Here is a 26,274-nt window from a genome sequence, read left to right as displayed (position 1 = left end):
TTTGAATAACAGAACCCAGCGGTTCTAGGCGCTACAGTCTGGAACCGCGCGATCGCTACGGTTGCAGATTCGAATCCTGCCTCGGGCATGGACGTGTGTGATGTCCTTCCGTTAGTTAGGTTTAAGTAGTTCTAAGTTCTAGGGGACTGATGACCTCACAAGTTAAGTCCCATAGTGCTCAGAGCCATTTGAACAGAACCCAGTATGTAACCTCGGACGACGCGCGTTCATCGGAGCACAATGTATCGTCAGGAGTGCCCCAAGTAAGTTGGCAAGACGGCTCTTGTTCTCTATATACAAGCTAAGGCAAAAAAAAAGACGCACCACGAAAGAACTATCCGAATAGTACGGAAATCGGTGGATGTAATGCACATGTATAGACCAACAAATGACTACAATTTCAGAAAAAATTGATAATTTATTCAAGAACATATGGCTTTACAAATTGAGCAAGCCAATGACGCGTTGGTCCACCTCTGTCCATTATGCAAGTAGTTATTCAGCCTGGCAATGTCTGACAGAGTTGTTGGATATTCTCCTAACGGATATACCGAGCGGGGTGGCGCAGTGGTTAGACACTGGACTCGCATTCGGGAGGACGACGGTTCAATCCCGCGTCCGGCCATCCTGATTTAGGTTTTCCGTGATTTCCCTAAATCACTCCAGGCAAATGCCGGGATGGTTCCTCTGAAAGGGCACGGCCGACTTCCTTCCCAATCCTTCCCTAATCCGATGAGACCGATGACCACGCTGTCTGGTCTCCTTCCCCAAACCAACCAACCAATCCTAACGGATATCGTGTCCACTTCTGTCCAATTGGCGCGTTAAATCGTCAGAATCAGGAACTGGTGACATGACAAAAACGTTCTCAATTGGAGAGAGATCCGGCGACGTTGCTGGCCAAAGTAGGGTTTGGCAAACGCGAAGCCAAGCAGTAAAAACTGTCACCGTGTGCGGCGGGCATTATCTGAAATGTGAGCCCAGGACGGCTTGCCGTGAAGGGACACAAAACGGGGCGTAGAGTATCGCCGTCCTACCGCTGTGCTGTAAGAGAGCCGCGGATCACAACCAAAGGGGTCCTGCTAGAAATGAAATGGCCCCCCAGACCATCACTCTTGGGTTGTTGTGGTCTTCAGTCCAGAGACTGGTTTGATGCAGCTCTCCATGCTACTCTATCCTGTGCAAGGTTCTTCATCTCCCAGTACCTACTGCAACCTACATCCTTCTGAATCTATTTAGTGTATTCAATACTAAATTGGTGATTCCTTAATGCCTCAGAATATGTCCTACCAACCGATCCCTTCTTCTAGTCAAGTAGTGCCACAAACTACTCTTCTCCCCAATCCTACTCAATACCTCCTCATTAGTTACGTGATCTACCCATCTACTCTTCAGCATTCTTCTGTAGCACCACATCTCGAAAGCTTCTACTCTCTTCTTGTCTAAACTATTTATCGTCAACGTTTCACATCCATACATGGCTACACTCCATACAAATACTTTCAGAAACGACTTCCTGACACACAAATCTATACTCGATGTTAACAAATTTCTCTTCTTCAGAAACGCTTTCCTTGCCATTGCCGTTCTACATTTTATACCCTCTCTACTTCGACCATCATCAGTTATTTTGCTACCCAAATAGCAAAACTCATATGCTACTCTAGGCGTCTCATTTCCTAATCTAATTCCTGCAGCATCACCCGATTTAATTCGACTACATTCCATTATTCTCGTTTTGCTTTTGTTGATGTTCATGTTATATCCTCCTTTCAAGACACTGTCCATTCCGTTCAGCTGCTCTTCCAAGTCCCTTGCTCTCTCTGACAGAATTACAGTGTCATCGGCAAACCTCAAAGCTTTTATTTCTTCTCCATGGATCTTAATTCTTACTCCAAATTTTTCTTTTGTTTCCCTTACTGCTTGCTCAATATACAGATTGAATAACATCGAGGAGAGGCTATAACCCTGTCTCACTTCCTTCCCAACCACTGTTTCCCTTTCATGCCCCTCGACTCTTACAACTGCCATCTGGTTTCTGTACAATTTGTAAATAGCCTTTCGCTCCCTGTATTTTACCCCTGCCACCTTCAGAATTTGAAAGAGAGTATTCCAGTCAACATTGTCAAACACTTTCGGGCCGTATCGCGGGCGGCACTCAGGTTGCATACCACTGCTGTCCGAGGCGTCTCCAGCCACGTCTTTGTCGATCATCGGGGCTCAGTTCGAAGCGGACTCATCACTGAAGACAATTCTATTCCAGTCAACGAGATTCAGGGTGGAAGATGTGCTCAGAGACGCCCCGGACAGCGGTGGGATATCAACCTAGCTGTTTGCCCACCATACGGGCCGACACCCAGGAGTTATGATCTGGAGTCTCATTTATTTTCGTAGCAGGACACCTTTGGTTGTCATTCGCGGCACCCGTAGCACAGCGTTGCGACGAAAATATTCTCCGCTCCCTTTTTTTGCCCTTCGTAGCAAGCCATCTTCGGCTTACATTTCATCGAGATAACGCCCGCCCGCACGCGGCGACAGTTTCTGCTGATTATCTTCGTGCTTGCCAAACCCTACATTGGCCACCAATGTCACCGATCTCTCCCCAATTGAGAACGTTTGGATCATATCACCATCTCGTGATTTTGAAGATCAAAAGCGCCAATTGGACAGAATTGGGCACAATATCCCTCAGGATGACATCCAGCAACTGTGTTAATCAATGCCAGGGCGAATAACTGATTGCGTAAGGGCCGGAGGTGGACCAACGCGTTATTGACTCGCTCAATTTGTGAAGCTCTTTTTCTCGAATAAATCATCGAATTTTTCTGAAATTGTTCTCATTTGTTTGTCCATACATGTGCATCACATCTAACGATTTCCATCTCATTCGGATTCTTCCTTCATGGGGTGTCTTCTTCCTTCTTCTTATCAGAGTGCACATGAACGATATGACGAATTATATCAGCAGCAGTCTGAGACTGTTTGCTGCTGAGGGTTTAGTGTACGAGAAAGTGTCGTCTGCGACTGACTGCAGGAAGATAATTGAAGACTTGGATATAATTTCTATTGGATGTGATGAATGGCATCGTGCTCTAAGTGTGGAAAAATGTAGGTTAGTAAAGATGACTAGGAAACACAATACTGTAATGTTCGAATACAGTATTAGTGGTGTGTTACTTGACACATTCACGTCAATTAAATATCTAGGAGTAACGCTGCAAAGTGATGTGAAATGGAATGAGCTCGTAAAGTTTGTTGTAGGGAAGGCGAATGGTCGACTTGGGTTTATTCGGAGAATTGTAGGAAAGTGTGTCCCTTCTGTAAAGGAGACAGCGTACAGAACACTTACGCGATCCATTCTTGAGTACTGTAAGAGTGTTTGAGATACCGAGAAGGTCAGATTAAAGGAATACATATAAGAAATTCAGAAGCATGCTGCTAGACTTGTAACCAGAAGTTTCGATCAACAATCGAGTATTATGAATATGCTACCTGAACTCAAATAGGAATCACTGGATAGAAAAAGATGCCCTTTTCGTCACACACTACCGAGAATGATTAAAGAACCGGATTTTGCGAAAGACTGTAGAACGATCTTACTGCAACCAACATAAATCCCGCTTTACGACCACGAAGATAAGATACTAGAATTTAGGGCTCGCACGAAGGCATATAGATAGTCGTTTTTCCCTCGTTCCATTTGCGAGTGCAACAGGAAAGGAAATGACTAACAGTGGTACTAGGTACCCTCAAACATGCACCACATGATAGCCTGCGGGGTATGAATGTAGATGTAGATGCTCCTGGAACGCATCGTAGTTTTTATTTATTTATATACCGTATGATAACAAACAATCACAATAACACACAAAATACAGTACCACAGACACATTAAAATACAGTTTAGATCTTTATATCTAAGCCACTGATCCAGTCCACCACTTCGGAAGTAACCAGGTTCGAATCCACTAGATTTCCAGGGAAGGCACGGAGGGGGCAGTCCACTGCTACATGCTTCATTGTTTGTGGAACGTCAGTACAGTCACAGTTCCAAACACGAACAATAGGCCCACAACTAACTAGGCCTATATGCCAACTAAACATGGAAGGCATCAGTAGAGCCAAGAGTGATTACCTCACTAAGACCTTAGAGAAACACAAAATGGACGTTCTAGTACTGCAAGAAACACACACTGAAAGCGACGAACAGCTGTTAGCTCGAGATAGAGTTCCTGGATATAAAATATTGTGCAACACGTCGTAGTTTTGTTTCCCACAGACACTTCTCCAGGGACCCAGCCTCGTGGCAGTGTTCTGCGCAATACGCGGAACTTGTGATGTTTTCAGCCTGTGAGGCTGTCTCATCATTTTGTGTCGTCAGTGTTTACTCAATACCACAACTAGTCGGTCCATTAAGCATTACGCCCTTGAAAACTACCTACCGTAGACGTGTGCTGTCCGTGACTGTAGTTTATAGGTTACGAATATTTTTTCTAGTTACAAGTTGTCACGATAACATTTGCAGAGGTTCAGGAAAATATTAGCTTTATTATAATTTCAGTCTTCGCTCATCATGTTTATTTCTAATCAGGTTATTAGTTTCAGAGAGAATATGTGTGATACGAGTTGACAAGCGGCTATTGAACGCTCACGAGCAATTTTACTACAATTATCGTTCTTTCAATGACATATTGCAATTTCGGATGGTTCAATACTTCTGTAGGAAGATTTGTAAGAATTTAATAAACGCACAACCATCACTGTTGTCTCTCTGTCTTCACGTTCTAACGTACCCCTGTTGTCCAGTTTCGTATAGAAGCCGAATACACTGTCAGTGTTCATTTACAGGTTATGCAAGCGTTCTGTAGGTAGCCTCTTACGTAGAAAATCTACATTTCCGTTACTCCACATTTCTTAAATTTCTGTCCCTTTCACGAAGGGCAGCTGAGGAACAATTCCAGTTACATTCCTATAACGCTAAATATCATAAATCCGTCACTACTGGATTCAAAATTTTCTGGGAATTTTCTCGTTACCCCTTGAACGACGAAAACTGCTCTTGCCATAGGAAACTGTAGCTTTCCTTTCGGTTATAGGCACTCTTATCGCTGTTGACCTCCCAGAGTTCAGTTCATTCCTCAGCTATCATAGCGTCTCACTTTAATTGTACTGGCGTGTGTCAGCTATGGTCAAAGTCCAGCCGCCTCGTATGATGCGATATGACTGTACCGCATTTTAAATCCCAGTAGAGTTTTCTCTCTTCTCACATCCAGATCTAGGGTCTGAGCAGCGGTACTTCTACCTACTTAGGCATCGTACTGACATTCCTCCGACTTACGTAAGTCACATTTCAACAATTGTAAAATCGAACGTAGCTTACTGCTTGTTGTAACTTTTATATTGTTATTTCATGTGGCTCACGATTTTTTACAGTTATTTGTAGTTGAGGCGATTTCAGCGATTTAGGTAAAAGGTACTCTCAGTGTAACTATTTTAGTGAAGGTAACTACGCTGGGAATAGGTGCAGTGTAGTGTCTTGCTATTGGTGGATAGAAAATTAGGATAGCATTATTTGCAATAATAACTAATATTTTGATGATTTTTTTAAGTGAGGAATATTATACTATCTGAGTCTCCTACGAAACATGAGATTCATATGTCGCCACACAAGAATTACGCCTGATTATCTTCCTTTATCACAAGGTATTTCTTACTTCGTTCTCTTTGAGATATTTGTTTCTCTGTCTAATGAAGGGAGCACTCAGCCAGTTGAACAGTCGCTGCCATGATCTAGGCTACGTGCACAGTTACCTATTACCAACCGCTCTAAATATACGTATACTCTGCTTAAATGCATTGTGGTGCGGTACTCTGCGACGATAAGTATGTGACAGCAATGGAGGTAGAAGAGTTATACTCAGTCTCAGTCATTACAAAACGTAGTCGTATACAATTTCGTACACTGTTTGCAGCAAATAATGCTACAAATAAAAATAAAGACAAATGAACATAGAAAAATTTCGTAAAGGTGAGGATCTGGACCATGCAATACAAAGCTATACTTGCTACGAAAATCCATTTCGCAAACACTCTGATCGTCCTCGGGCCATCTGTACCAAAGGAGAACACCTATACATGAAGAACATTCAGTAACTGTTCACAGCCCCTCGGGAAACGGTTTTTCGTAGAGCATAGTGTCACTCAGTCATACTAAGAATGTACTTAAAATAGACATTTAACTGTGTATTCCACAGCTGCAATAACTAATTCTGATGATGTGCAGGACAGTACTGTTGGCGGCAAATGTGTGTCACGTAGCAAATTAAAATCACTTAATGGCTTCATTGTATGCTTCATAAAAAAGTGTATTTCATTAAGAGTAGTTCGAGTGTTTTCAAAGTGATTATCTATTGCAGTTAAGCCGCGCGGAGTGGCCGAGCGGTCTAGGGCGCCATTCACGGACTGCGCGGCCCCTCCCGCCGGAGGTTCGAGTCCTCCCTCGGGCATGGGTGTGTGTGTTGTTCTTAGCGTAAGTTAGTTTAATTTAGTTTCAGTACTGTGTAAGACTAGGGACCGATGACCTCAGCAGTTTGGTCCCTTAGAAATTCACACACACACACACACAATCTCTATTGCAGTTTTGGAATATACATTTAAAAACGCCTTTTGTAAGTATATTCTTTGTATAATTCACATTCTGTGTACAATGCATGTATAGTATATCTTATGAGGTACTATGTGCAGCTATCGTAATGAATTTTATACATAAATGTTCTCCTTTGGTACAGATGGTCCGAGGACGGTCAGATAGTGACCGGAATCGACAGTCGAAATAAAAATAGTTACCGCTGTTTAACGCCTGATGCAGGTTTTAACTTTTACGAAAGATCTTAAACATCGCCTGGACAAAATAAAAAATGTCGTACTACGAACGGCTTCTCCTTACTGTCGGGTGAATTGCGCACAGTGGTGCGTTCGCATGCCTCGGGGCGGGACACGAATGTGTGAGCCGGTCACACGACTGTCCCCTCAACGCCGCGCAGGCGCGTGTCGCGTCCCAGTCGCGTCGCGTCCCAGTCGCGTCGCGTCCCAATTTGCGGGGTCCCGTTTGAACCAGTGAAGTTACAAAAACGCGCGCTGCGCATTCCGCGCCACACGCGCTATACACGTCTCAATTTGCTCCTAGCCTTACGCCTTTAGCGACGGGTACGAGGTGCTACCCAGTGTTGATAACAAACCTGAGCCAACACTGGATGCCTCGTCGGATGGGCCATTGATCGATTTCCCTGCCAAGGCCGAACAAGCATGGATGATGGGTATGTTGGTCACTGGAAAATCCAATGTTAGGCGGCTAATAAAAGGAAGGGAGGAGGATCATGGTTTAGCTTCACATCGACATCGCGGTCATTAAAGATGGAGCACAAACGAGGAATGTTTCAAGGATGGGGCACGAATTCTGCCATGCTCTTTCAAAGAACCATCCTGGAATTTGCCTGGAGCGATTTAGGGGAATGACGGAAAACCTTAATCGGAATGGTCGGACGCTGATTTGAACCTTTGTCCCCCAGAATACAAGTCCAGTGTGTTAACCACTGCGCCAAGCCGCTCCGTGTCACTGATGGAGTTCCTCAGAGAAATAGCATCGTAACTCGCTAAAGATGGCCAGTGTGCACTCTGTATTCTTAACCGCTGATCTCGTCCGAAATATAGAGGAGGCTCTGCCGGCGGTTATTGAACGCAATGGATGCAACTGACTGTAAATAGCAGTAGCTAGTGTCGGCACGAATGTCGCTTGCCTCTTGGGTTCTGGGGGCAATCTTGTTTCCTTTGGATGGTTGGCTGGATTGATGAAGACAGCTAGTCTCGTACACGAGGTAGAAGCACGGTTCGCTATTTGTAACACAGTAGCTATTATCTCTCGTGGTCCTCTTGTGTACAGCCAATTGAAAGATCTAAATTAGAGGCTGAGACGGTTACGAGCCGACCTCTCTGCGAATATCTCAAGTCCGCTATCGAGTGGTGAACTGTAGTACGTGAGGCGTGCACCACAGAAAGGAAGTGGCTACTCTGGCAACAGAGTACATGTGGCGTGTACATGGGGATTTTTTTTTTTAGGCAAAAGTGCCCCATTGGATCGGTGTTGAATTAGCTGCCGCATTCGGAGAAAGATCATCCACGTTACTCTTGGAGGAAAACTTACGTTCTTACGGATCAGAAAGGGAAAATACACACATCAAAAAAAGTTTTGCATCACCGCGGTTCGCAGAACTCCTGAAGATAGACGTTGACTGTGGATATTTTATCACAGACACAGTCCCTTTGACTCTTCGTAGAAGACACTAAACCCGCCCAAAGATGTAAACAACCATGCATGAGCAGTGCCTATTAGGCGGAGGGGGTCCGACAGCCGATCAGTTCCAATCATTCCACAAGGAAGGAGGTACACTGCTCGTGTTGTATGTAGTTCGACCATGCCTAGATGGTCAGTACCGCGGATCGATCGCGTCCGCATTATTACTTTGTGTCAGGAAGGGCTCTCAACAAGGGCAGTGTCCAGGCGTCTCGGAGTGAACCGAAGCGTTGTTGTTCGGACATGTAGGCGATACAGAGACACAGGAGCTGTCGATAACATGCCTCGCTCAGGCCGCCCAAGGGCTACTACTGCAGTGGATGACCGCTACCTACGGATTATGGCTCGGAGGAACCCTGACAGAAACGCCACCATGTTGAATAATGTTTTTAGTGATGAACACCTTAGACACACTGTCCAACGAGTGCAGCAAGGTGGAGGTTCCCTGCTGTTTTGGGGTGGCATTATGTGGGGCCGACGCACGCCGCTGGCGGTCATGGAAGGCGCCCTAACGGCTGCACGATACGTGAATACCATCCTTCGACCCATAGTGCAACCATACCAGCAGCATATTGGCGAGGCATTCGTCTTCGAGGACGACAGTTCTCGCCCCTATCGTGCACAACTTGTGAATGACTTCCTTCAGGATAACGACATCGCTCGACTAGAGTGGCCGGCATGTTCTCCAGACATGAACGCTATGGAACATGCCTCGGATGAAAAGGGCTGTTTATGGACGACGTGACCCACCAACCACTCTGCAGGATCTACACCGAATCAGTGTTGATGAGTGAGACAATCTGGACCAACAGTGCGTCGTTAAACTTGTGGATAGTAGGCCACGACGAATACAGGCATGCATCAATGCAAGAGGACGTGCTACTGCGTATTAGAGGTACCGGTGTGTACAGCAATCTGGACCACCACCTCCGAATGTCTCGCTGTGTGGTGGTACAACATGCAATGTGTGGTTTTCATCAGCAATAAAACTGGCGGAAATGATGTTTGTTGATTTCTCTTCCAATTTTCTGTACTGGTTCTGGAACTCTCGGAATCGAGGTGATGCAAAACTTTTTTTGATATGTGTATTAATGGGGATGTTTATAAACTGCAGGAGCATCCATGATAAGTTCCCAGTTAAGTCTCGTTTATATAAAGTAATAATGCCTACATAATATTAGAAACAGAGAGCTAGTTGAAACCAAAAATAAATAGAAGTGAAATACTGCATTCAGACTGGAATATGCATCGCAAGGATGGACTAGACGTCTATGGTTGCTACGTATTTATTGCCATAAAGAACCCAATCGTACCGAGTGAGGCTATTAAGGAATTCCAATTTTTAAAAAATTTAAGTGAAAGTAAAATGGGGAGGGGTTGAACTTGTTAAGTGGATGCTCTTGCAGACCACCAGCCTCCGGCGCTGTAGTGGGAGAACGCTGCAGAGAAAACTTGCAGAATATCGCGATTAAGTTTCCGGACAGTGCTCTTGACAGAGGGGAGACTTCAGTTTGCCAGTTATAGAATGGAAGATTCTTACAATTAAACTGGTGCGAGAGACAGGGATGAGTATGAGATTGTTCTGACTATTTCGCCTGAAAATTACTTCAAGCAGATAGATAACTGAGTTGTTAGAGCAATGACTTAGACTTCCTACATTAGTAACCAGCAGATATAAAATTTTTGAATTAGTTAATGTAGGGAGTGAATGAGTGATCATAAGGCTATGGTAACATCAGCGACTGCAGGTGTTACAAGATAGACAGGGAAATATTTTTACATAGTAAAAGTTACAGGAAAGAAATCGCAACCTACCTGAGTATTCAGCAGCAAATGTTCAGCTCTGACGACGAATATGTGAAACACAAATGGGTAAAGTTTAGAAACATCGTACAATTCGTTTTAGACCATAAGTCTGGGACATATTTGTGAGGGATGGTAAATCCCACAATGGTTCAATACCCGTGTTAGGTAGTTGCTGTGAAAGCAAAGAGAGCTTCATCACACATTTAACCGAAGTAAAAGTCTAGTACATAAACAAAAACTGAACAGAGCGAAAGGACATCAATGCGAGAAGCACTCAATGAATTCTAGAAAAAAATATCGCCAACCGACCTTTCCAAAAACCCATAAGAAGCTTTGATCCTATGAAGATCAGTAAACGGAACGAGATCATATATTCAGTCGCTCAGTGTCGATACAGACACCGAAATTGAAAGAAAAAAGGCCTAAATACTAATTTCCGTCTTCCGAAATTGTTTCACCGCGTAGGATCGTAATTCGGTTCCTCCTTTCAACCACCATACCAGAGCTGAAACGGCAGATATTGAGATAAGTGGCAGCGAAATAGAATAGCAGATAAAATCGCTCAACAGTAAAAATGCGACTGCGCCAGAGCAGATACCTGTGATTCTACAGCAGAATAGAAAATCAACCGAAATCGCTCATCACTGCAAAGGCATCTGAACCAGATGAGGTAGCTGTGAGATTATATGAAAAACCGTGCCCCCCTTCTAGCAGGAGTTTATCGTAGGTCGCTGGAGAGACGAAGGGCGCCAAGCGTTTGGAAAGAAGCGCAGATTATTACCGCTTAAAAAAGGATCGTCAGGCAGATGAAGTAATTATAGACGTATCTAGGTGCGGATCCTCGGGAATCATTCTATACGGGGAGGGGGGGGGGGGGGGAAGACATAGCTTGAATACAGTAAGCCGGTTCTAGTGGACGTAGGTTGCGACACTTACGCAGAGAAGAAGAAGCTCGCACAGAATAGACTAGCATGGAGAACTGTAACGTAGGTAGTAAATACATCATCTACATGGATCCTCCGAAAATCACACTTAAGTGCCTGGCAAGGGGTTCATCGTACCACCTTCACAATAATTCTCTGTTATTCCAATCTCGAACAACGCGCGGAAAAAAAGAACACTAATAAATTTCCGTGAGAGCTCTGATTTCATTATGACAATCGTTTTTCCCTGTGTAGGTCGGCGCCAACAAAATATTTTCGGATTCGGAAGAGAAAGTTGGTGATTGACATTTCGTGACAAGGTTCCGCCGCAACGAAAAACGCCTTTGTTTTAATTATGTCCACCCCATACACTGTATCACGTCAGTGAAACTCTCTCCCCTATTTCTCGATAATACAAAACGTGCTGCTCTTCTTTGAAATTTCTCGATGTACTCCCCTAATCCTGTCTGATAAGGATCCCACATCGCGTAGCAGTACTCCAAAAGAGGACGGACAAGCGTAGTGTAGGCAGTTTCTTTAGTATGGTTCAAATGGCTCTGAGCACTATGGGACTCAACATCTTAGGTCATAAGTCCCCTAGAACTTAGAACTACTTAAACCTAACTAACCTAAGGACATCACACACACCCATGCCCGAGGCAGGATTCGAACCTGCGACCGTAGCAGTCCCGCGGTTCCGGACTGCAGCGCCAGAACCGCTAGACCACCGCGGCCGGCTCTTTAGTATGTCTGTTGCATCTTCTAAGAGTTCGGCAATGAAACGCAGTGTTTGGTTCACCTTCCCCCACAACATTTTCTATGTGTTCTTTCCAATTTAAGTTGTTCGTATTTGCAATTCCTAGGTATTTAGTTTATTTATCGTGTAACCGAAGTTTAACGGATTCCTTTTAGCACTCTTGTGGATGACCTCACACTTTTCGTGATTTAGGATCAAAAATGGATCAAATGGCTCTGAGCACTATGGGACTTGACTTCTGAGGTCATCAGTCCCCTAGAACTTAGAACTACTTAAACCTAACTAACCTAAGGACATCACACACATCCATGCCCGAGGCAGGATTCGAACCTGCGACCGTAGCGGTCGCACGGTTCCAGACTGTAGCGCCTAGAACCGCTCGGCCACCCGGCTGGCGATTTAGGATCAACTGCCAATTTTCGTACCATACAGATAGCTTTTCTAAATCGTTTTACAATTTATTTTGATCTTCTGATTACTTTACTAGACGATAAATGACAGCATCATGTGCAAACAACCTAAGACGGCTGCTCAGATTGTCTTCTAAACCGTTTATGTAGATAAGGAACAGCAGAGGGCCTATAACACTACCTTGGGGAACGCCAGAAACTACTTCTGTTTCACTTAAGTAAATATTTAAGCAAATTGGAAACTTGTGGTAAGGTCTTATGGGACCAAACTGCTAAGGTCATCGGTCCCTAAGCCTACACATTACTTAATCTAACTTAAGCTAACTTACACTAAGGACAACACATACACCCATGCCCGAGGCAGGACTCAAACCTCCGACGGGGGGAGCCGCGCGGGCCGTGACAAGCCGCCTAAGACCGCGCGGTTACCCCGCGCGGCAAGTATTTAAGGAAACATCCTGTATTAGCCTAATCACTTTCGAATGCACTCTCACAGTTTTTACTTATATAATTCGTGAGCTGCGTAATTCGTGAGCCCATTTCTTATATTCTACACACGGATCCATTTTCCTTATCTTTACTGGATGTTTATGTTCTGTGTATTTGACATGTGTATTGGCATGACTTTAAGAAGGCATAGAACTCATTAACATACAAACACAAATCAACACACAGAATAGCAAAACTAATGAGGAAAAAAGATTTCATGGCGTACAGAACAAGACACATACTCCAGTCACATTTACAAACACTAACAGAGTAACCTGACAAACATCAAGGAGCTTGTATATACTAGTTAGAATGTCAACACTGTAAATAAATGTACTTGGGAATGACGGGCAGAAATTTCAAAACTAGATGTAAAAAACACATAAGAAGCTGGAAGTATGGAAATTGGTATGCCTCCTTTGTTGAACACCTAATAAAACATGGACATGAACCAACTACCATGGAACATGATATCAACATTGTTAGAATAAACGACGGCAACAAAAATCTCGTAACGATACAGGAATACGTTCACATACAAAGAACCTTTGTAATGAAGAAGAAAGTAATAAATGGCCCAGTCAATGTGCGTAAGATCTCACTGATCATGTCGGCCACAAAAACAGTAACAGAGGTTCAGAACATAATCAGACCAAATAATAACTTAATATCTCCAAAAAGTCACACACGCACAATATACAAAAGACATCACAACACAAAAAACGACAAACACATAGCGACAGTTGGCAACTCTTCATACAGGAAACACACCATACCGAAACACAATGAACAGTAAAAGTTAGGTGTTCAGTTGAAATATGCTCGAAAAACGCCGACACTCATAGGTCCTGATATACACAGGCCAACTATGTACAATTCCAGTACGGCACATATGGATAAATAAGATAGCACATCGTAAGCAGGACCGAACAGTAATTTATCCTAACGAAATTTGTGCTGCAAAAAGTTGCTTCTCACGTAACAACAAGAGAATAACGGAAAACTGTAATGTAGTAACATGTTTGTTATTACACTCCTGGAAATGGAAAAAAGAACACATTGACACCGGTGTGTCAGACCCACCATACTTGCTCCGGACACTGCGAGAGGGCTGTACAAGCAATGATCACACGCACGGCACAGCGGACACACCAGGAACCGCGGTGTTGGCCGTCGAATGGCGCTAGCTGCGCAGCATTTGTGCACCGCCGCCGTCAGTGTCAGCCAGTTTGCCGTGGCATACGGAGCTCCATCGCAGTCTTTAACACTGGTAGCATGCCGCGACAGCGTGGACGTGAACCGTATCTGCAGTTGACGGACTTTGAGCGAGGGCGTATAGTGGGCATGCGGGAGGCCGGGTGGACGTACCGCCGAATTGCTCAACACGTGGGGCGTGAGGTCTCCACAGTACATCGATGTTGTCGCCAGTGGTCGGCGGAAGGTGCACGTGCCCGTCGACCTGGGACCGGACTGCAGCGACGCACGGATGCACGCCAAGACCGTAGGATCCTACGCAGTGCCGTACGGGACCGCACCGCCACTTCCCAGCAAATTAGGGACACTGTTGCTCCTGGGGTATCGGCGAGGACCATTCGCAACCGTCTCCATGAAGCTGGGCTACGGTCCCGCACACCGTTAGGCCGTCTTCCGCTCACGCCCCAACATCGTGCAGCCCGCCTCCAGTGGTGTCGCGACAGGCGTGAATGGAGGGACGAATGGAGACGTGTCGTCTTCAGCGATGAGAGTCGCTTCTGCCTTGGTGCCAATGATGGTCGTATGCGTGTTTGGCGCCGTGCAGGTGAGCGCCACAATCAGGACTGCATACGACCGAGGCACACAGGGCCAACACCCGGCATCATGGTGTGGGGAGCGATCTCCTACACTGGCCGTACACCACTGGTGATCGTCGAGGGGACACTGAATAGTGCACGGTACCGGCAAGGGAACTTGCTGTTCCAACAGGACAATGCACGTCCGCATGTATCCCGTGCCACCCAACGTGCTCTAGAAGGTATAAGTCAACTACCCTGGCCAGCAAGATCTCCGGATCTGTCCCCCATTGAGCATGTTTGGGACTGGATGAAGCGTCGTCTCACGCGGTCTGCACGTCCAGCACGAACGCTGGTCCAACTGAGGCGCCAGGTGGAAATGGCATGGCAAGCCGTTCCACACGACTACATCCAGCATCTGTACGATCGTCTCCATGGGAGAATAGCAGCCTGCATTGCTGCGAAAGGTGGATATACACTGTACTAGTGCCGACATTGTGCATGCTCTGTTGCCTGTGTCTATGTGCCTGTGGTTCTGTCAGTGTGATCATGTGATGTATCTGACCCCAGGAATGTGTCAATAAAGTTTCCCCTTCCTGGGACGATGAATTCACGGTGTTCTTGATGATGATGATGATGATGTTTGGTTTGTGGGGCGCTCAACTGCGTGTTTATCAGCGTCCGTACAATGACCCAATCTTTGCTCAGTCCAATTTCGCCACTTTCCTGGATGATGATGAAATGATGAGGACAACACAAACACCCAGTCATCTCGAGGCAGGTGAAAATCCCTGACCCCGCCGGGAATACGGTGTTCTTATTTCAATTTCCAGGAGTGTATTATACAGTGAAACATCCCCTTAGAAAAATTTATGAATTACTGTGCTGGTAAACCTCTTATGTTATTTGATTTTCAAACAGCGGAGCGAAACTGAACGTACTCAGACATTTCTCTTTTTACATATTCTGATCAATACTAAACTGACCCACAATATTTTTTTTAGCGCAACGCAATCTGACCTTCAATAATCCCTACAAAAGAATGGCATTGACTAACAATGACCTATACCTTTCATGAATCACTTACCTCACAAAAATCTTCGTTACTCAAACTACTGCAATACAGCGTGCGCCAATACTGCCAGGTAAATAAAGATTCTAACTGTTGAAGGCACTAACTACTGATAGGCATAGTCAGCAAATGAAAGATTTTGATCGAGAACAAACAATGTATATACCTTAATAGTGTTCAAAAGTCATAATATATATATCAGTTCATGACATCCGGTCTTACAAATTTCGTTTTTCTGACGGACACACGGCCAGATCGTCCGCTCTCAAAACTCCGCCATCTCTCTCCCCACATCCACCACTGCTGGCGGCTGACCTCCAACTGCGCAACGCTACGTGCTGTTCACATCCAACTGCCCAACACTACAATAGCAAATATTCCAACAATGCAAACCAGCCACAGACTGCACACAGCACAGTCAGTGATCTTCATACAGAGCGCTACGTGGCGTTACCAACATAAAAACCTAAACAGCCTACTAACAACATTTATAACATACATAAGACAAACGTGTATTGCAGGCCACTGAAGATGCTTCACAAATAAAAAGAAGCGAAACGCATATAGCACAATACAAACAGCCTTTCATTTAGTTTAGAACCACATCTCCGAGAATACAGAACCAACTAAGGAATGATGGAAAACATAATAAATGGCGACAATAGAAAACAGCTGGGATATATATTTCACTCAGTACAGAGTAAATAATGAGAGTTATTTTATTATTATTACGTTAAAATATTTTATGAGTGTTAAACAATTTATTGTTATTGTTAAAACATTTTATATATTTTAGTGTTATTATAACTGAAGTCATATAAATCTATGGCACGTTGAAAGTGGAGATGACAGCAAATTATATTACGGATCCTTTTCGTACGAGGAGGAGACAGTAACAAACTGAGAACCTCCCCAGAACCAAGCCCTGGGTTCGCGCCTGAGCGTATGTCGCTGACGTCAGTGTGCTGAAGAAATATGGAATGCTTCACGCTGGTGCTTTATGAAGTTTTGGAGAATGAAAATCTCCTCTATAAAAACCAGCATGGATTCCGTAAATGGAGATTTTGAGAAAGACAGCGCGTTCTGTGCGTCCATGATATCCACTGTGGTGTGGACAGAGGCTCTCAGGTTGTTTGCTTGTTCCTTGACTTCGACACACTTCCACATTGCGTTTAGTGAACAAAATAAGACGAACACGAAATAGCAATCCCTGTGTTATTAAGAACTACGACGTATGCATGTCCGAAGAAACATGGCATCGTACTTCTTAAGAACATAGGCACTGCTATTTCGCACTTATTCACCAATACCAGGCCCTCAACTCTCAATAAACATGTCCTTCTTGGACGGGAGTATACGTAAAGTACGAGTGTAGGTTGTGACGTATGGACGACGACGTATGGAAGTTTGAGTCTGGCGGTGATTCGTGTTCGGATGGCTGCAGCTGTTAAGGCAACTGTTCGAGTAAAACGGAAAACCGGCTTCGCATCCCGTGTGGCACAAGTTTTCGTTGTCGTCATTCCAGTATACAGCCGACAGTGGATCATAATCGCAAGTGCGAATACATGTGCTGTATAACAAAATAAGAGTCTGCTGAGTGGCGGACCATTTTTGTGACTTGAGTCTGGACTTCCCTGCGGATAAATCTCAACAGATTTTTAACGGCATTAAATCCATAAATGTAAACACATCCTCAGATGTCCTTAGGTTAGTTAGGTTTAAGTAGTTCTAATTCCTAGGGGACTGATGACCTCAGAAGTTAAGTCCCATAGTGCTCAGAGCCATTTGCGCCATACCATGTGTTGAGTCGGCAGATTAGCCAACACAACGCACACTAATTTAGAGGAGGCCGAAATGCACGCGTCAACTCACGCAGGCTGGCGTTAGGTCTGAAACAGGATACGTAATGAATGCTATAAAGAAAAGTACGCAGCTGCTGGAATACTTAACTTTAATCCATCATTTGTATACAGCGTTCTTGATGATACAAGTGAGACTCTCTCTAGAAATGGTTAATGGCGCCTTGCTAGGTCGTAGCCATGGACTTAGCTGAAGGCTATTCTAACTATCTCTCGGCACATGAGAGAAAGGCTTCGTCAGTGTAGTGGCTAGCAAAGTCGTCCGTACAACTGGGGCGAGTGCTAGTAAGTCTCTCAAGGCCTGCCGTGTGGTGGCGCTCGGTCTGCGATCACTGACAGTGGCGACACGCGGGTCCGACATGTACTAATGGACCGCGGCCGATTTAAAGCTACCACCTAGCAAGTGTGGTGTCTGGCGGTGACACGACACCATGAATATCAGGAATGCGGTAAAACATCAAATCTCCAACATCGCTGCGGCCGGAAATAGATCCTGCATGTACGGGACCAACGACGACTGAAGAGAATCGTTCAACGTGACAGATCTGGAACCCTTCCGCAAATTGCTGCAGATTTCAATGCTGGGTCATCAAGAAGTGTCAGCGTGTGAACCATTCAACGGAACATCATCGATATGGGCTGTCGGAGCCGAAGGCCCATTCGTGTACTCTTGATGACTGCACGACACAAAGCTTTACGCCTCGCCTGGGCCCATCAACACCGACAATGGTCTGTTGATGACTGGGAACATGTTGCCGAGACTCATTTCAAATTGTATCGAGCGGATGGACGGGTACGGGTATGGAAACAACCTCATGGATCCATGGACCTTGTATGTCACCAAGGGACTGTTCAAGCTGGTGGAGGCTCTGTAATGGTTTGGGACGCGTGCAGTTGGACTGATATGGGACCCCTGATACCTCTAGATACGACTCTGACAGGTGACACGTGCGTAAGCATCCTGTCTGATCACGTGCATCCATTCATGTCCATTATGCATTCCGACGGTCTTGTGCAATTCCAGCAGGTCAATATGACACCCCACACATCCAGAATAGCTACAGAGTGGCTCCAGAAACACTCTTCTGAGTTTAAACACGTCCGCTGTCCACCAAACTCCCCAAATATTAACATTATTGGGCATATCTAGGATGCCTTGCAACATGCTGTTCCGAAAAGATCTCCACCCCCTCGTACTCTTACGGATTTATGGACAAGCCCTGCAGGATTCATGGCCTTAATTCCCTGCAGCACTACTTCAGACATTATCCGAGTCCATTCCACATCGTGTTGCGGCACTTCTGCGTGCTCGCGGGGGTCCTACACGATATTAGGCAAGTGTAAAAGTTCCTTTGGCTCTTCAGTGTATATCACTGGGCTTTAAAACTCTCATTATTAGTAACTATTGGCGTAGTTACACTCCTAACTGTGGCTAAAGGAAACTGTGGCGTATTAACCAGTGACATGCACTGTCGCCGTAACTGCCTAGCAACCATCAGCTACGAATGGATCGTTCAAAAAATGGTTCAAATGGCTCTGAGCACTATGGGACTCAACTGCTGAGTACATTAGTCCCCTAGAACTTAGAACTAGTTAAACCTAACTAACCTAAGAACATCACAAACATCCATGCCCGAGGCAGGATTCGAACCTGCGACCGCAGCGGTCTTGCGGTTCCAGACTGCAGCGCCTTTAACCGCACGGCCACTACGGCCGGCTGGATCCTTCAACTATAGTCTACATAAAAATGAGGGATGAATAAGTTATTTGTTTCATGGTTCAAAAATGGTTCAAATGGCTCTGAGCACTATGGGACTTAACATCTATGGTCATCAGTCCCCTAGAACTTAGAACTACTTAAACCTAACTAACCTGAGGACATCACACAACACCCAGTCATCACGTTTGTTTCATGTGTGGCGTTACATTTTTTACGCGGCTGAAAAGATATTAAGAAAATCTGCCAAATCATCTAGAACATATATTTCGGCGGAATGAGACGGAATAATTATTTATAACTTAACACTATCGTTCAAAGAGAATGATGCGAGGCGGCATTCAGTAAGAAATGCAACACATTTTTCTCGGTCAGTTTCGGTTGAAAATATGCGACATTTGTTGTGGGACATCGTGTAATATTCTCGTTTCAGACCCTTATTGTTTCATGAAGTTCCGATAGGTGCCAGCGCTATACATAGCCTTTAAAATAGCGTTTGTTACGCAGGTGTGTTCCAAGCAGAGAGCTGTCATGGAGTATCTTTTGGCGGAAAACCAGAGCATCGCAGATATTTATAGGCGCTTGCAGAATATCTAAGAGGCCATGGCAGTGGACAGAAGCGCTGTAAGTCCTTGGGTGAGGCGTCTGTCATCATCGCAACAAGTTCGAGCAAACCTGTCCGATTCCCCCCGTGCCTGCTGGCCGCACACAGCTGAAACTTGCGGGCACTCCCGTTCCAGGTAATCGACAACTCACATTCTGTGTTGGTAGAGCCGACACACTCGTCCAACAAGACGTTGGCTCCGACGTCGAACAGTGGAGTGGTACCATCCGGGCATGCAGGGCCTCACAGTACGGCACCGTAAGGTCGCCTTACTGAACGGATCTTATGTTGAAAAATAGGGTTTTGCAGGCAGAAGGGTGGGGAATAACATGGTCTATTGGAATGCTGAATAAAACCAATCAGCTTTCAGAAAAAAAACGGGTTGCGCAACTTATTGAAAGCCCCTCGCAACTCTCTGACATGCGACTGAGTCAGCGCCGGTATCAAGAGAACGTTCGGTAGATATTCGCTTCTGTCTTAGTGTGGCGTGTGGAGTGGAAGGAAACGACGTTAGGACTGAGCAAGATGACACATATTTGGGAGGAGTGGGTCTGAAATGCCTGCAAGCCACCTAAGTGTTTCCATGCGTTTCCCTAAATCGATTGACCGAGCGAGGTGGCGCAGTGGTTAGACACTGGACTCGCATTCGGGAGGACGACGGTTCAATCCCGCGTCCGGCCATCCTGATTTAGGTTTTCCGTGATTTCCCTAAATCGCTCCAGGCAAATGCCGGGATGGTTCCTTTCAAAGGGCACGGCCGACTTCCTTCCCCGTCCTTCCCTTATCCGATGAGACCGATGACCTCGCTGTCTGGTCTCCTTCCCCAAAACAACCCAACCCTAAATCGATTAAGATGGATGGTGGGGTGCTTCTTTTTTAAATGGACGCGGCCTATTTTCTTCAGCTGCGCTCCATCTTGTAGAATTGTAGAATTTTGGAACACGTATTGTGTTCGAGTATAATGACTTTTCTGGAGACTAGAAATCTACTCTGTAGGAATCAGCATGGGTTTCGAAAAAGACGGTCATGTGAAACCCAGCTCGCGCTATTCGTCCACGAGACTCAGAGGGCCATAGACACGGGTTCACAGGTAGATGCCGTGTTTCTTGACTTCCGCAAGGCGTTCGATACAGTTCCCCACAGTCGTTTAATGAACAAACTAAGAGCATATGGACTATCAGACCAATTGTGTGATTGGATTGAGGAGTTCCTAGATAACAGGACGCAGCATGTCATTCTCAATGGAGAGAAGTCTTCCGAAGTAAGAGTGATTTCAGGTGTGCCGCAGGGGAGTGTCATAGGACCGTTGCTATTCACAATATACATAAATGACCTGGTGGATGACATCGGAAGTTCACTGAAGCTTTTTGCAGATGATGCTGTGGTGTATCGAGAGGTTGTAACAATGGAAAATTGTACTGAAATGCAGGAGGATCTGCAGCGAATTGACGCATGGTGCAGGGAATGGCAATTGAATCTCGATGTAGACAACTGTAATGTGCTGCGAATACACAGAAAGATAGATCCTTTATCATTTAGCTACAAAATAGCAGGTCAGCAACTGGAAGCAGTTAATACCATAAATTATCTGGGAGTACGCATTAGGACTGATTTAAAATGGAATGATCATATAATGTTGATCGTCGGTAAAGCAGATGCCAGACTGAGATTCATTGGAAGAATCCTAAGGAAATGCAATCCGAAAACAAAGGAAGTAGGTTACAGTACACTTGTTCGCCCACTGCTTGAATACTGCTCAGCAGTGTGGGATCCGTACCAGAGAGGGTTGATAGAATATATAGAGAAGATCCAACGGAGAGCAGCGCGCTTCGTTACAGGATCATTTAGTAATCGCGAAAGCGTTACGGAGATGATAGATAAACTCCAGTGGAAGACTCTGCAGGAGAGACGCTCAGTAGCTCGGTACGGGCTTCTGTCAAAGTTTAGAGAACATACCTTCACCGAAGAGTCAATCAGTATATTGCTCCCTCCTACGTATATCTCGCGAAGAGACCATGAGGATAAAATCAGAGAGATTAGAGCCCACACAGAGGCATACCGACAATCCTTCTTTCCACGAACAATACGAGACTGGAATAGAACGGAGAACCGATAGAGGTACTCAAGGTACCCTCCGCCACAGACCGTCAAGTGGCTTGCGGAGTAGGGATGTAGATCTTTGATGGCGTCGTTATCAACATTAAACTTCGATTTTCCTTCCTTTCTTCCTTGGAGGTGAGCAAGCTACAGCCGTACAAGTCGTAAAACGGGACTTTTCGTCGGTGTTTCACACGCCCGTAGAGATGTCTTAGCGGCCGTTTCGACCAGTGCTTAAAAATAAAAGAGCACCGAAGTAGTCAGTTAATGTAACATCAAATACAGATTCATACAAGAGAGGGAATTATAAATCTGATGACCACAATCACGTGTCCATTGCGTGCATATTTAGTAAGATGAGAAACTTAATTTGCAAATTTCCACTGTGATATCAATTTTTCTACGTATTCTGGATCTACTTATATATTGGTGACCTGCTGGAGCATCGGATTGTGAGGTCAAAATAATTTTAACACCGCCAAACGTATTGTTTAAGAAAGTCCCAAGATTGTGTGAATCGTTGAAGAAAAGAGCCGTTTAGTTTAAATTGGCTTCATAACTACGATGCGATGGCGGAAGACGTTTTTTCTCGGAGGTGTCGGAGTGGTGCCATTTCAGAATGGCCAAGTTAAGAGCCAGGGAGACGCCCCCACCATACCGCCTAAAACGCCGCAGTATGTGTCAGCACAGCCTCCCCAGTAAAATTGGCTGCAGGAACTATTTTTTGTTGGTGGAGACGTTCCGCCGAGGCAATAAAACTGTTGGAGACATGCTCTCCAGCTCCACTCTGATGCACATTCTCGTCGGTGCAGATTTATTTTTAGATCACTGTTAGAATTACCGCCCAACTTGCCGCCTTTTTTGCTTAGCATGTACTGACCACCATTATTTTGCTTCCCCGAGGTGCAACCATCGCTGCTGACATCTATTGTCAACAACTGAGACGCCTTGTAGACACAATCCCAGGATAACGGCCAGTAAGACCGCGTGAAATGATGGTACTACGTGATAACACACGTCAGCATTCTGCTAGACTGACAATTAACACTGGGGAGGGAAGCCATGCCGCACCCACCTCATTCACCTGATCTTGCACCCTCATGTTGACGACGTTGTTTGCTTTATGGGCGCTCAACTGCGCGGCCATCAGCGCCCTACAAAGTCCCAATTTTTACACAGCCTAACTAGCCACAGTCACGAATTATGATGATGAAATGATGAGGACAACACGAACACCCGGTCCTCGGTTAGAGAAAAATCCCCAACCCGGCCGAAAATCGAACCCGGGACCCCGTGGTCCCGAAGCAGCAACGCTAGCCACTGGCCCTCTGACCGAACGCGCTGAGCTACCGTGCCGGCGTCGCTAGACCACGAGCTGCGGACCTTGCGCCCTCAGATCTTTTTACCTTTTCCGCACTTTATCGAACAACCTTCAATGAACTTCCTTTCGGATAAAAATGCGCTCCGAACGTGGCTCGACGATTTCTTCGCCTCAAAACCACGTGATTTCTACAGTCGCAGAATTTAAAACTGACCCCAGCTTTGGCAGACTGTTGTAAATATCGAATGAGAATATATCATTGATGACTAAAGTCTCTGTTGTGTTTATTAATCTTATGGAAAAACGCTACGAACTTAAGCACCAACGACATACAATAACCAACGTCCCACACTACAGTCTGACACAGTGACAGCAATCTAACTGCTACAAACGCGGCGTTCCGTCACATAAAAACTACAAAGTTGCTTGTCGACACTGACGGAAAACATCTGCCACAATGTTTGCAGCAGATGAAATCGACATCGCCTACAATGATGCTGCACGACAGGCCTTCACCCACAGCTCTGATACCATCTTGTTTTCTGGCATGAAATGATTGACACATGTTTCAGCCACAGTAAAATCGATATACACGTGATCGTTGAGCTTGGATCTGCAGCTGCGACTAATCGTTTGAATGGCTTGATACCGCCTGTAGCTGCCATTTCTTTCTTTGTTTACTGTTGTGTAATTTCGGCCCTAATTTTCAGTTATCATGAGTAACAAAATCTTCCGTTTGGTTCTTGGTAAAACAACATTGTAAAAAGTGGAAGGCGCTAGTTTGCTTTTGTTCTACAGTATTACTTTTATTGTATGAACCGGTTCTCGGCTTACAAGGCCATCTGCAGCCATTTATTGATTATTGTCGCCAAAGAAGATACAAAGTTTGTGAACGACATTGGGGAATAAGTTACCCATCTAGACTGAAGCAGAAACGTACAGTAAATAACATCTTTGACAGTCTTTACCACCACACTGTCAAAGATGTTATTTACTGTACGCTTCTGCTTGAATCTAGATTTGTAACTTCTTTTCCAATGTCGTTTAAAAACATCGTATTTTCTTTGGCGACAATAATCTGCAAATGTCAGAAGATGGACTTGTAAGCTGAAAACCGGTTAACACAATAAAAGTAATACTGTAAAACAAAAAAACTAGCGCTTTTCAGTTACCATCCTGACTAACACTGCATGAAGGACACAGAATGGACCGAGCGAAGGGGCGCTGTCGTTAGCACCATGCGCTTGCATTTAAGACGACGGCTCAAATCCCCGTCCGACCATCCAGATTTACGTTATCCGAGGGTTCCGAAACCGCTTAAGGTAAATGTTGCGATGGTTCCTGTGATAAGGATACCGTCGGTTTGCTTCCTCGTATTTTCCTAATTGGAACTTGTGCTCTGTCCCTAACGACCTCGTCGTCGACAGGACTTTAACTTTTAATGTTCCTTTCTATAGATATAGAATTATCCTGACACATGTGTGCATCATCTCTGCATGTTGAGTACATCGCCTCTATATGTCTGCTGTGTAGTTTAGTATAAGCTTTCCCATATTAACCATTGTGCGGTCATAACGTCTAAGCTGAGTTTGATTGTACGTGGAAATACATGTCATTTTAAATGTGTGTCGTGAGCCCTTATTATCGGTACTAGTGATACTGGTTTTATGACAACGACAACATTTGCACTTAGCGACTTTGCATTTACAGTGGACGCCGTCCAAATACAATATGTACAGAGACTACTAAGGCATAATGTCCCATCCTTGAATTTTTAAACGGTAAGTTATATTAATCCTAGCACATTTTATCATCTTATTTGTTACTTTGTTTAACTTTTAACCGATTTAAATTCACTGACTTTCTGTTGTTCCCGTTTAATAGGATATTTGAAAGAGGCCTAAGACCGAAAGTACTCAAGTAAGGAAAGAGCTACAGCCACACGTGGCATCAAATAATTCAAACATCGGTGTACACAATCAGTCGGCCTCTTTTAAAAACGTTGAGAAATTCTTGTTCGTATTTGCACTTAGTCAGCAATCAGTAGTTACAGCACCTGTTTAGTAATAGGCTTTCTCATAGATAATTCGTCATGTAAAATCTACCGTACCCTTTCTTGAATGACTGTGGCGACTGTCGTTAATTTCCGATCAGTTAATACCATGTTACGCAGTTATTCATGTGTGCGTATAGGTTTGCAAAGTTTCTTCTTATGGATCAGCTTCAAAAGAACCATGGAAAACTCTGAATTCAGTTGCCATCTCTTAACCAGAGAAACTGGAGGAACAGTCTTTTCGTAAACCTTAATGAACTTTGAACGAGTAACTTTTTGGTGGTAGACCGTCGAAACTAAAGTTTTTTATGGCAAAACGGTATTCCAGTTTATCCATTTAAACGAAGCATACACAAAACGAGTACTTAAAAAAAGCGAGTGAACAAAAGTATGTCCTAGGTGAAGCTGACACGAGAGGTACGTTATTGAGTAACGTAAAGCTGTCGTCAAATCGAAGACTGATTTGAATACCATAACGCTTTATTAGGCATGGTCATATTCGAGATGATATACCCTTTCCTTCCTTCGACCTCTGAACCGTCAGTTAAAGAAGGGGTCTACGGTTCACTTGGATTCCGAGTAAAGATACAATTCGCAGTTTTGCTCGTTAACAAATCAATCCCAGACGTGAAACACGCGGTATGTGAAACAAAATATTTTTGGACCGATCGAGGGTTGAACTCTGGACTTTTGGCACTTTAGCCTAACACTAACCCTCCTAGCTACCGAACTACACATACAGTAACGTATACCGGTTTTTAAAAAATACTTTATTTTCTCTGCTCTACCAAAAACTTGCCTCCATAAAAGAAAGCACTTATTAATAAAATGAATGCAATGTGATGTAGTGTATTCTGACAAATTGATACGTCTGCATTAAGTGCGAAGAGACTGATCAACAATCTTCTGCTTACTGCTGACTGCGAAACTCATTTTACCTACCAACTACTGCTAAAATATTAAATTATGCTGTTTTTTCCCAAGCAGAAAGTAACTACTTTAACCCACTAAGAACTTTCGTTTACATGAAGATCTTTAGAACGTCAC

The 26,274-nt window shown here is 44.6% G+C and overlaps 1 protein-coding gene across 3 annotated transcripts in view; it reads left to right on the top strand.

Moving 5' to 3' along the window:
* Nucleotides 1-26,274, top strand: part of LOC126183902 (uncharacterized) — a 463,083-nt gene that overhangs the window by 228,069 nt on the left and 208,740 nt on the right. Inside the window, exon 1 of one of the 3 annotated variants that reach the window (XM_049926241.1) lies at nt 5,204-5,338. The exons of the other annotated variants lie outside the window; for them this stretch is intronic. The gene's annotated coding sequence lies outside the window, so the exon portion shown is untranslated. Of the gene's footprint in view, nt 1-5,203; nt 5,339-26,274 lie in introns of those variants that run through there. 3 annotated transcript variants of the gene reach the window in all.

The sequence above is a fragment of the Schistocerca cancellata genome, chromosome 4 (assembly GCF_023864275.1).
Source record: "Schistocerca cancellata isolate TAMUIC-IGC-003103 chromosome 4, iqSchCanc2.1, whole genome shotgun sequence".
Classification (NCBI taxonomy): Eukaryota; Metazoa; Arthropoda; class Insecta; order Orthoptera; family Acrididae; genus Schistocerca; species Schistocerca cancellata.
Note: the sequence above shows the minus strand (reverse complement) of the source record. Positions and strands in the feature narration are given on the sequence as shown.